This window comes from Gambusia affinis, linkage group LG24, assembly GCF_019740435.1.
Source record: "Gambusia affinis linkage group LG24, SWU_Gaff_1.0, whole genome shotgun sequence".
Taxonomy (NCBI): Eukaryota; Metazoa; Chordata; class Actinopteri; order Cyprinodontiformes; family Poeciliidae; genus Gambusia; species Gambusia affinis.
The window spans coordinates 5759057-5773469 of record NC_057891.1 but is presented as its reverse complement, the minus strand read 5'-3'; positions in this window follow the sequence as shown (position 1 = coordinate 5773469).

Genomic DNA, 14413 nt, shown 5'->3' with positions numbered 1-14413 from the left:
TTTAAAACCATGCCTCAACCTGGCATGGTTGAGGCATGGTTCCGACGAAACATATTGGTGTGTGCTTGTATGGCACACTGGGTGAAGATTGTGCCTTGGTTCTGGTGGTGGCTGGTTCAAGGCCAGCTTGACGGATGTTTTAAAAATGTTAAAGACAGTTGTTGCGGTACTTGTAGAAGTTCCGAGGAAAAAGGTTGTCGTGTGCTCGTATGGTACACTGGGTGAAAACTGTGCTTCGGTTCTGGTGGTGGCTGGTTCAAGACCAGGTTGAGGCATGGTTTTAAAAATGTTAAAGACAGTTGTTGCGGTACTTGTAGAAGTTCCGAGGAAAAATGTTGTCGTGTGCTCGTATGGTACACTGGGTGAAAACTGTGCCTCGGTTCTGGTGGTGGCTGGTTCAAGACCAGGTTGAGGCATGGTTTTAAAAATGTTAAAGACAGTTGTTGCGGTACTTGTAGAAGTTCCGAGGAAAAAGGTTGTCGTGTGCTCGTATGGTACACTGGGTGAAAACTGTGCCTCGGTTCTGGTGGTGGCTGGTTCAAGACCAGGTTGAGGCATGGTTTTAAAAATGTTAAAGACAGTTGTTGTGGTACTTGTAGAAGTTCCGACGAAACATATTGGTGTGTGCTTGTATGGCACACTGGGTGAAGATTGTGCCTTGGTTCTGGTGGTGGCTGGTTCAAGGCCAGCTTGACGGATGTTTTAAAAATGTTAAAGACAGTTGTTGCGGTACTTGTAGAAGTTCCGAGGAAAAAGGTTGTCGTGTGCTCGTATGGTACACTGGGTGAAAACTGTGCTTCGGTTCTGGTGGTGGCTGGTTCAAGACCAGGTTGAGGCATGGTTTTAAAAATGTTAGACAGTTGTTGCGGTACTTGTAGAAGTTCCGAGGAAAAAGGTTGTCGTGTGCTCGTATGGTACACTGGGTGAAAACTGTGCCTCGGTTCTGGTGGTGGCTGGTTCAAGACCAGGTTGAGGCATGGTTTTAAAAATGTTAAAGACAGTTGTTGCGGTACTTGTAGAAGTTCCGACGAAAAGGTTGTTGTGTGCTTGGTTGGCGCAGTGGTTTGAGTCTGTGCTTTGGATGCCTTGAGACTGGGGTTCAAGTCCCGGTTGTTGCTCAATGTATCCAAAGCGCAAACTGAAGACATTGTAACAACCAATAGGGCAGATAGGAGAGGTAAGAGCAGGGTGGCGGACAAGGAGAGATCAGAGCAGTGTGGCGGAAAAGGAAAGGTCAGAGCAGCATGGCGGACAGGTCAGAGCAGGGGAGGGAAGAGAGGATAGGGAGGGCAGACAGGAGAGGTAGGAGAAGTCAGGAAGGTGAGGATAGGGAGGGCAGGGAGGAGAGGGAGGCTAGGTAAGGAAGGAAAGGGAGGGCAGGTAGGAGAGGGAGGACAGGTAAGGGAGGATAGATAGGGAGGGCAGGTAGGAGAGGGAGGACAGGAAAGGGAGGAGAGGGAGGCTAAGGAAGGATAGATAGGGAGGGCAGGTAAGAGAGGAGAGGGATGCTAGGTAAGGAAGGTTAGATAGGGAGGGCAGGTAGGAGAGGGAGGACAGGATAGAGGGAGAGCTGATATAGATAAATCTTCTCCTACCTTAACTTTACTTTTGTATGCTTGCTATTTTGAATATCATTATAAAATGCAGTGCAAACAAAAAAAAACCTCCTGACCATATCCTACCTGTCCCACCATACCTATCCTGCCTGCCATCCCTTCCTATCCGCTCTCCCCTGCTCTCCCCTTTCCTTGTCCTCACACCAGCTCTGACATCTCCTACCTATCCTGCCTGCCTTCCCTTCCTATCCGCTCTCCCCTGCTCTCCCCTTTCCTTGTCCGCCACACTGCTCTGACCTCTCCTACCTATCCTGCCTGCCTTCCCTTCCTATCCGCTCTCCCCTGCTCTGACGTTTCCTTGTCCGCCACCCTGCTCTGACCTCTCCTACCTATCCTGCCTGCCTTCCCTTCCTATCCGCTCGCCCCTGCTCTGACGTTTCCTTGTCCGCCACCCTGCTCTGACCTCTCCTACCTATCCTGCCTGCCTTCCCTTCCTATCCGCTCTCCCCTGCTCTGACGTTTCCTTGTCCGCCACCCTGCTCTGACCTCTCCTACCTATCCTGCCTGCCTTCCCTTCCTATCCGCTCTCCCCTGCTCTGACGTTTCCTTGTCCGCCACCCTGCACTGACCTCCTACCTATCCTGCCTGCCTTCCCTTCCTATCCGCTCTCCCCTGCTCTCCCCTTTCCTTGTCCGCCACCCTGCTCTGACCTCTCCTACCTATCCTGCCTGCCTTCCCTTCCTATCCACTCTCCCCTGCCCCGACCTTTCCTTGTCCGCCACCCTGCTCTGACCTCTCCTACCTATCCTGCCTGCCTTCCCTTCCTATCCGCTCTCCCCTGCTCTGACGTTTCCTTGTCCGCCACCCTGCTCTGACCTCTCCTACCTATCCTGCCTGCCTTCCCTTCCTATCCACTCTCCCCTGCTCTCCCCTTTCCTTGTCCGCCACCCTGCTCTGACCTCTCCTACCTATCCTGCCTTCCCTTCCTATCCGCTCTCCCCTGCTCTCCCCTTTCCTTGTCCGCCACCCTGCTCTGACCTCTCCTACCTATCCTGCCTTCCCTTCCTATCCGCTCTCCCCTGCTCTCCCCTTTCCTTGTCCGCCACCCTGCTCTGACCTCTCCTACCTATCCTGCCTTCCCTTCCTATCCGCTCTCCCCTGCTCTCCCCTTTCCTTGTCCGCCACCCTGCTCTGACCTCTCCTTGCCCGCCACCCTGCTCTGACCTTTCCTTGTCCGCCACACTGCTCTGACCTCTCCTTGTCCGCCACATTGGTTGTTACAATGTCTTCAGTTTGTGCTTTGGATACATTGAGTCACAACCGGGACTTGAACCCCAGTCTCAAGGCATCCAAAGCACAGACTCAAACCACTGCGCCAACCAAGCACACAACAACTTTTTCGTCGGAACTTCTACAAGTACCGCAACAACTATCTTTAACATATTTAAAACCATGCCTGAAGTTGGCCTTGAACCAGCCACCACCAGAACCAAGGCACAGTTTTCACCCAGGGTGCCATACGAGCACACGACAACCTCTTTCCTCGGAACTTCTACAAGTACCGCAACAACTGTCTTTAACATTTTTAAAACCATGCCTCAAGCTGGTCTTGAACCAGCAACCACCAGAACCGAGGCACAGTTTTCACCCAGTGTGCCATACGAGCACACACGACAACCTCTTTCCTCGGAACTTCTACAAGTACCGCAACAACTGTCTTTAACATTTTTAAAACCATGCCTCAAGCTGGTCTTGAACCAGCAACCACCAGAACCGAGGCACAGTTTTCACCCAGTGTGCCATACGAGCACACGACAACCTCTTTCCTCGGAACTTCTACAAGTACCGCAACAACTGTCTTTAACATTTTAAAACCATGCCTCAAGCTGGTCTTGAACCAGCAACCACCAGAACCGAGGCACAGTTTTCACCCAGTGTGCCATACGAGCACACGACAACCTCTTTCCTCGGAACTTCTACAAGTACCGCAACAACTGTCTTTAACATTTTTAAAACCATGCCTCAAGCTGGTCTTGAACCAGCAACCACCAGAACCGAGGCACAGTTTTCACCCAGTGTGCCAGCACACGACAACCTCTTTCCTCGGAACTTCTACAAGTACCGCAACAACTGTCTTTAACATTTTTAAAACCATGCCTCAAGCTGGTCTTGAACCAGCAACCACCAGAACCGAGGCACAGTTTTCACCCAGTGTGCCATACGAGCACACGACAACCTCTTTCCTCGGAACTTCTACAAGTACCGCAACAACTGTCTTTAACATTTTTAAAACCATGCCTCAAGTTGGCCTTTAACCAGCGACCACCAGAACCGAGGGATAGTCTTCACCCAGTGTGCCATACGAGCACACGACAACCTTTCTGGTCGGAACTTCCACAACTGTTAAAGACCGCTGTTAATGAACAGTTGTTGCGGCCTTTAACAACTGCTAAAGGCCGCTGTTAAAGACCAGTTGTTGCGGCCTTTAACAACTGTTTAAGACGGCAACAACTGTCTTTAACATTTTTAAAACCATGCCTCAAGCTGGTCTTGAACCAGCCACCAAAAGAACCGAGGCACAATCTCCACCCAGTGTGCCATACGAGCACACGACAACCAATTACGTTGGAACTTCTGCAAGAACTTCTACAAGTTCCGATTTGGTTTAACAGTTGTTAAAGATTGCAACAACTGTCTAACATTTTTAAAACCGTGCCTCAAGCTGGTCTTGACCCAGGAACCACCAGAACCAAGGCACGAGCCACACCCGGTGCACCACACGAGCACACGACAACCAATTCTGTTGGAACTTCTGCAATTACCGCAGAGTCGGCTTGACACTTTGAAAACCTTGCACCGACCTGGCCTTGAACCAGCCACGGTCTTCAACCGTCGTGCCACTCGAGCACACGACAACCAACCCCGCGGAGTTGGCTTTCCATTGTGCCAACCAAAAAGAGTAGGTTTTTCCATAGCACATTGACTATACAACCAAATCAGTGACAGCTTTAGCTCCAGATACTACAAATACCACATGTCACATATCACATTTGATTTGGCTGTAATGTTTTATGGCTTTTAACAAGTAAAAATGTTTTGTATGTTTACGCAAAGTTTCACATCACATTTACTTTTTTCATCCAGGGTTATCAGTATTGTAACTACTGAGGACCCAATTTTTATAAATGTTTTATGTTACTTACCCACCCTTTACATCTTCATCTCTTCTGAAATATTTTAAGGCACCACCTTATTCTCTCAGGCTGCAGACTCTGATTTTAGCTGAACATTGCTAGTTGCATGTTTTGCATTGTTCGTTCTGCTTACAAAAAGAAATTGCAATTACATATTTATGCATATGGCAGCATCTGCAACACAAAAGGTACATCACTCATTAATTGCTATGTATCATAGATACATTCCTATTGATTCTAGTTATCAAACAGTACAGTAAGGTTAATTTGGCAGATGGTATTGAGTGATTCATTTTCATCATCCACTCCTCCTGGATCAGAATGTAGCAACAGCACAACACTTTCATTGAGTTGTTGACTAAAGTGGTCCATCTTGAAAGTGGTGACAGCGGAATGGAAAAACTCCCCTTAAATAGGAAGAAACCTCCAGCAGAACCCGGTTCAATACAAGTGGTGAAGACCGACTGGGGGTTGGAGCAGACGGCTAAAAAAAACCCAACAGACAAACAAACAAAAAAAGCAGAACTGATGTTAAATTATTTTTGATGTACATAAAAAGTTCAGAGCAGAGTATGAAGAAGGATTTGCTGATGACAGCATTATCTCAACCGACGTCCTCTTCCGGTACGGCACCGCAGCTGAAACTGAATGCCCCGTCGGGTGCGGCTTCTGTGGAGAGAAAAATAATTGAACGAAAGCAATTAAAAAGTAACAGCAAATATCTTTTTGTGGTACTTCTCCTTGCGACAGTCTGGCGACCTGTCCAGGGTGTACCCCGCCTCTCACCCGGGACGCAGCTGGAGATAGGCACCAGTAACCCTCCCGACCCCTTTAGGGAGGAAGGGTGTAAGGAAAATGGATGGATGGATGGATGGGTACTTCTCCTAATTACATGAGGAGAAAAAAACACTGAAAACCCAGATTAATATGCTCTATTCTGGACAACATATATTATAATTTTCAAAGGTAGTGAGAAAAATTGGATGCAACTTTGAAATATTGTTGACACCAAACAGCAACACAGTTGACTGGGTAAGGCTGTGATGCAAGTTGCCAGAGACCCGGCCCATTACAGTTACGATCTTCAATAAACTGTCCACTACATACATTGCAAATAGTAATTTGTTCTATCCTCCAAATGCTTAAGAAAAACATGACATACTACTATGATGTCAAAATGTTGAAAACGACATACTATACTATGGCTAAATGTGCAAAAACATACTATACTATGGCGTCAAATGTGCAAAAATACATACTATACTATGGCGTCAAATGTGCAAAACGACATACCATACTATATGTCAAACAAAAAAACGACATACTATACTATGGCGTAAAATAAAAAAAAAACGCATACTATACTATGGCGCCGAAAATGTTGAAAATCAACATACTATATGCGCAAAATGTGCAAAACGATACTATACTATGGCGTCAAATGTTGAAAAACGACATACTATACTATATGAAATGTGCAAAACACATACTATACTATGAAAATGTCAAAAACATACTATACTATGGCGTCAAAATGTGCAAAAACGACATACTATACTATGTCAATGCAAAAACTACATACTATACTATCAAAATGTCAAAAAACATACATATATACTAAATCAAAAAAAAAACTACATACTATACTATGGCAAATGTGCAAAAAGACATACTATACTATGTAAAATGTAAAAAACATACTATACTATATACAAATGTGAAAAACTACATACTATACTATGCTTAAAAATGAAAACGACATATACTATACTATTAAATGTAAAACGACATACTATACTATGGCGTCAAAATGTGCAAAAACTACATACTATACTATGGCAAATGTTGAAAACACATACTATACTATGGCGAAAATGTGCAAAAACATACTATACTATATCAAAATGTGCAAAAACATACTATACTATGGCATCAAATGAAAACGATACTATATACTATGGCCAAAATGTGCAAAAACATACTATACTATGGCGTCAAAATGTTGAAAAAACAACATACTACTATGTGAAAAAAAACATACTATACTAAAAATGTTGAAAAACTATACATATACTATGGCCGAAAATGTGCAAAAAAACATACTATACTATATGTTAAAAAAAACGACATACATATACTATGCCGAAAATGTGCAAAAACATACTATACTATGGCGTAAAAACCACATACTATACTATGGCGTAAAATGTTGAAAAACCACATACTATACTATGGCGTCGGAAATGTGCAAAAAACTATATACTATACTATGACGTCGAAAATGTGCAAAAAACGACATAGTATACTATGGCGTCGAAAATGTCGAAAAAACAACATACTATACTATGGCGTCGAAAATGTGCAGAAAACGACATACTATACTATGGCATCAAAAATGTGCAAAAAACGACATACTATACTATGGCGTCGAAAATGTGCCAGAAACGACATACTATACAATGGCGTCGAAAATGTGCAAAAAACGACATAGTATACTATGGCGTCGAAAATGTCGAAAAAACAACATACTATACTATGGCGTCGAAAATGTGCAGAAAAACTACATATACTATACTATGGCATCAAAATGTGTAAAAACTATACTATACTATGGCTGCCGAAAATGTGCCAGAAACCACATACCATACAATGGCTGCCGAATAGTAAAAACTATAGTATACTATGGTTAAAAATGTCGAAAAACAACATACTATACTATGGCGTCAAATGTGCAAAAAAGACATACTATACTATGTCAAAATGTGCAAAAACGCACATACTATACTATGGCCCAAAATGTCAAAAAAAACGATATACCATACTATATGGCGCTTTAAAATGTGCAAATAATCTACATACTATACTATGGCGTCAAAATGTCGAAAAAATCTACATACTATACTATGTCAAATGTGCAAAAACTACATACTATACTATATTTTAAAAATGTGCAAAAAAAACATATACTATACTATGGCGTCAAATGTGCAAAAACTACATACTATACTATGATCTAAATGTCGAAAAAAACGACATACTATACTATGGCGTCAAAATGTGCAAAAACACATACCATACTATGCTATGGCGTCCAAATGAAAAAACGACATATTATACTATGGCGTCGAAAATGTGCAAATAACGACATACTATACTATGGCGTCGAAAATGTTGAAAAAACGACATACTGTACTATGGCGTCAAAAATGTGCAGAAAACGACATACTATACTATGGCATCAAAAATGTGCAGAAAACGACATACTATACTATGGCATCACAAATGTGCAAAAAACGACATACTATACTATGGCGTCGAAAATGTGCAAAAAACGGCATACTATACTATGGCGTCGAAAATGTTGAAAAATCAACATACTATGGCGTCAAAAATGTGCAAAAAACGACATACTATACTATGGCGGAAAATGTTGAAAAAACGATACACTATACTATGGCTTAAATGTGCAAAAAACGACATACTATACTATGGCGTCGAAAATTTCAAAAAAACGACATACTATACTATGGCGTCGAAAATGTGCAAAAAACGACATACTATACTATGGCGTCGAAAATGTTGAAAAAACGACATACTATACTATGGCGTCGGAAATGTGCAAAAAACTATATACTATACTATGACGTCGAAAATGTGCAAAAAACGACATAGTATACTATGGCGTCGAAAATGTCGAAAAAACAACATACTATACTAGGGCGTCGAAAATGTTGAAAAAACAACATACTATACTATGGCGTCGAAAATGTGCAGAAAACGACATACTATACTATGGCATCAAAAATGTGCAAAAAACGACATACTATACTATGGCGTCGAAAATGTGCCAGAAACGACATACTATACTATGGCGTCGAAAATGTGCAAAAAACGACATACTATACAATGGCGTCGAAAATGTGTAAAAAACGACAGTATACTATGGCGTCGAAAATGTCGAAAAAACAACATACTATACTATGGCGTCGAAAATGTGCAGAAAACGACATACTATACTATGGCATCAAAAATGTGCAAAAAACGACATACTATACTATGGCGTCGAAAATGTGCCAGAAACGACATACCATACTATACGGAATGTCGAAAAACTACATAGTATACTATGGCGCCGAAAATGTCGAAAAACAACATACTATACTATGGCGGCCGAAATGTGCAAAAAAGACATACTATACTATGGCGCCGTAAAATGTGCAAAAACGACATACTATACTATGGCTATCAAAATGTCGTAAAAACTACATACTATACTATGGCGTCAAATGTGCAAAACCACATACTATACTATGGCTGCCGTAAAATGTGCAAAAAAAGACATACCATACTATGGCGGCGGAAAATGTGCAAAAAACTACATACTATACTATGGCGTCCAAACTGTCCAAAAAACGACATACTATACTATGGCGTCGAAAATGTGCAAATAACGACATACTATACTATGGCGTCGAAAATGTTGAAAAAACGACATACTATACTATGGCATCGAAAATGTTGAAAAAACGACATACTATACTATGGCATCAAAAATGTGCAGAAAACGACATACTATACTATGGCATCACAAATGTGCAAAAAACGACATACTGTACTATGGCGTCGAAAATGTGCCAGAAACGACATACTATACAATGGCGTTTAATGTAGAAAAAACTAATATATAGTATACTATGGCCGAAATGCTCAAAAAAACAACATACTATACTATGGCGCTAAAAATGTGCAAAAGACATACTATACTATGGCGTCAAAATGTGCAAAACACTACATACCATACTATGGGCCGAAATGTCAAAAAACTATACTATAATACTATGGCGTAGAAAATGTGCAAAAAACGACATACTATAATATGGCGTAAAAAATGTGCAAAAAAACGACATACTATACAATGGCGTCGAAAATGTGTAAAAAACGACATACTATACTATATGCCGAATAAATGAAAAACGACATACTATACTATGGCCGAAAATGTGCAAAAACTACATACTATACTATGGCTATATTTAAATGTGCAACAATCTACATACTATACTATGGCGTCAAAATGTGCAAAAATGACATACTATACTATGGCTAAAAATGTTGAAAAAATCTATACTATACTATGGCGTCAATATGGAAAAAACTATATACTATACTATGATATGCCCAAAATGTCGAAAAACGATTATACTATACTATGGCCGAAAATGTGGAAAAACCATATACCATCCTATGGCGAGAAAATGTCGAAAAACAACATACTATACTATACGTCTAAAATGTGCAAAAACTACATACTATACTATGGCCAAAATGTGCAAAAATCCACATACTATACTATATGTCAAAATGTGCAAAAAACGCATACTATACTATGATTTAAAATGTTGAAAATCAACATACTATGGCGTCAAAATGTGCATACATACTACAAAATATACTATGCAAAATGTGCAAAAACGCATATACTATACTATATGGCCGAAAATGTGCAAAAAACGACATACTATACTATGGCGTCGAAAAAACGACATACTATACTATGGCGTCAAAAATGTGCAAAAAACGACATAGTATACTATGGCGTTGAAAATGTCGAAAAAAATGACATACTATACTGTGGCGTCGAAAAATGTGAAAAAACTACATACCATACTACTATGGCGCAAAAAAAAAACACATACTATACTATGGGCCGAAAATGTGCAAAAACGACATACTATACTATGGCCGAAAATGTGCAAAAACCATACATACTATACTATGGCGCCGAAAATGCAAAAACGACATAACTATACTATGGCGAAAATGAAAAACGACATACTATACTATGGCGTCAAAATGTGCAAAAAACATATACATACTATGTATTAAATTGTGCAAAAAACCACATACTATACTATGGCGTCGAAAATGTGCAAAAAACCACATACTATACTATGGCGTCGAAAATGTGCAAAAAACCACATACTATACTATGGCGTCGAAAATGTGCAAAAAACGACATACTATACTATGGCGCTTAAAATGCAAAAATCTACATACTATACTATGGCGTCAAAATGTGCAAAAAACTACATACTATACTATGGCGGCCGAAAATGTGCAAAAAACACTACATACTATACTATGGCGTCGAAAATGTGCAAAAACCGACATACTATACTATGGCGTCTAAATTTTGAAAAAAACGACATAATATACTATGGCGTCGAAAAAACGACATACTATACTATGGCGTCGAAATGTGCAAAAAACGACATACTATACTATGGCGTCGAAAATGTGCAAAAAACGACATACTATACTATGGCGTCGAAAATGTGCAAAAAACGACATACTATACTATGGCGTCGAAAATGTGCAAAAAAACGACATACTATACTATGATGCAAAATGTAAAAACGTATACTATACTATGGCTGAAAATTTGCAAAAAACGACATACTATACTATGGCAAATGTTGCAAAAACTATACTATACTATGGCGCCGAAATTGTGCAAAAAACGACATACTATACTATGGCGTCTAAATGTGCAAAAAACGACATACTATACTATGGCCAAAATGTGCAAAAACGCACATACTATACTATAAAAAATACTATATAAAACTAAAAAAACATACTATACTATATGTCAAAAAAAAAAACTACATACTATACTATGGCGTAAAATGTGCAAAAACATACTATACTATGATGTAAAATGTGCAAAAACCACATACTATACTATGATGTCGAAAACCATACTATACTATGGCGTCAAAATTTTGCAAAAAACGACATACTATACTATGGCGTCGAAATTTTGCAAAAAACTATACTATACTATGGTCAAAAAATGTGCAAAAACACATACTATACTATGGCGTCAAAATGTGCAAAAACGACATACTATACTATGGCGTGTAAAAATGTGCAAAAAACTACATACTATACTATGGCGTCAAAATGTGCAAAAAACGACATACTATACTATGGCCGAAAATGCAAAAACTATACCATACTATGCGTAAAATGTGCAAAAACTACATACTATACTATGGCGTTAAAATGTGCAAAAAACACATACTATACTATGGCTGTAAAAATGTGCAAAAAATACATACTATACTATGGCCGAAAATGTGCAAAAACGACATACTATACTATGTCAAAATGTGCAAAAAACTACATACTATACTATGGCGAAAATGTCAAAAAACCACATACTATACTATGGCGTAAAATGTAAAAAACCACATACTATACTATGGCGTAAAATGTGCAAAAACCACATACTATACTATGGAAAATGTGCAAAAAACTACATACTATACTATGGCGCTAAATGCAAAAACGACATACTATACTATGGCGTCCGAAAATGTGCAAAAACATACTATACTATATACTATGCCGAAATGTGCAAAAAACGACATACTATACTATGTCAAAAATGTAAAAACATACTATACTACTATACCGAAATGTGCAAAAAACCACATACTATACTATGGCGTCAAAATGTGCAAAAACGACATACTATACTATATGGCGTCGAAAATGCAAAAACCACATACTATACTATGATGTCAAAATGTGCAAAAAACCACATACTATACTATGGCTTTAAAATGCAAAACTACATACTACATGTAAAATGCAAAAACTATATACTATACTATATGGCGTCAAAATGTGCAAAAACTACATACTATACTATGGCTCCGAATGTGCAAAAAAACTACATACTATACTATGGCGTCGAAATGTAAAAAACTACATACTATACTATAAAATTGCAAAAAACTACACATACTATACTATGGCGAAAATGTGCAAAAAAACATACTATACTATGTATGGCGTCAAAATGTCAAAAAACTACATACTATACTATGGCGTCAAATGTGCAAAAACATACTATACTATACTATAAAATGTGCAAAAACCATATACTATACTATGGCGTCAAAATGTGCAAAAAACGACATACTATACTATGGCGTTAAAATGTGCAAAAACGACATACTATACTATGGCGAAAATGTGCAAAAAACCATATACTATACTATGATGCCGAAAATGTGCAAAAAACGACATACATACTATACTATGGCGTCAAAATGAAAAAATACATACTATACTATGGCTCAAAATGAAAAACTATACTACTAAAAATGTAAAAACGACATACTATACTATGGCCGAAAATGTGAAAAAACTACTATACTATACTATGGCGTAAAAAACTACATACTATACTATGATGCCGAAAATGTGCAAAAAACTACATACTATACTATGGCGTCAAAATGTGCAAAAAACTACATACTATACTATGGCCGAAAATGTGCAAAAAACGCATATACTATACTATGGCGCCGAAATGCAAAAACTACATACTATACTATGGCGTCAAAATGCAAAACATACATACTATACTATGGCGTAAAATGTATAAAAAACGACATACTATACTATGGCGTCGAAAAAAAAACTACATACTATACTATGGCGTTAAAATGTGCAAAAACCACATACTATACTATGGCACTAAAATGTGCAAAAAATACATACTATACTATGGCGTCAAAATGTGCAAAAACGACATACTATACTATGGCCGAAAATGTGCAAAAAACTACATACTATACTATGGCGCCGAAATGTGCAAAAAACTACATACTATACTATATAAAAATGTGTAAAAACTACATACTATACTATGTATGTAAAATGTAAAAAAACTACATACTATACTATGGCGAAAATGTGCAAAAACTACATACTATACTATGATGCCGAAAATGTGCAAAAACCACATACTATACTATGGCGTCAAATGTGCAAAAAACCATACTATACTATACTATGTGAAAAAGCAAAAAACTACATACTATACTATGGCGGAAAAATGTGCAAAAACTACATACTATACTATATGGCAAAATGCAAAAAAACGACATACTATACTATGGCGTCGAAAATGCAAAAACTACATACTATACTATGGCGTCAAAATGTGCAAAAACTACATACTATACTATGGCGTCAAAATGTGCAAAAAATACATACTATACTATGGCGTCAAAATGTGCAAAAACTACATACTATACTATGGCGTTAAAATGTGCAAAAAACTACATACTATACTATATGCTTAAATGCAAAAACACATACTATACTATGGCGTCAAAATGTGCAAAAAACGACATACTATACTATACTATGGCGTCAAAATGTGCAAAAAACTACATACTATACTATGGCTTAAAATGCAAAAAACGACATACTATACTATGGCAAATGTGCAAAAAACGACATACTATGGCTATAATAAAAGCGACATACTATACTATGGCGTAAAAAACATACATACTATACTATACCATGGCGTCGAAAATGTGCAATAAACTACATACAATAGTATGGCGTCGAAAATGTGCAAAAAACAACATACTATACTATGGCGTCGAAAATGTGCAAAAAATGATGTCAAAAAACTGAAAAATTTAGTCATAGGTTAGTAGGACGTCAAAATCGTGAAAAATTTAGTCATAGTTTAGTAAGACGTCAAAAAACTGAAAAATTTAGTCATAGGTTAGTATGACGTCGAAAACCTGAAAATTTAGTTATAGGTTAGTATGACATCGAAAACGTGTC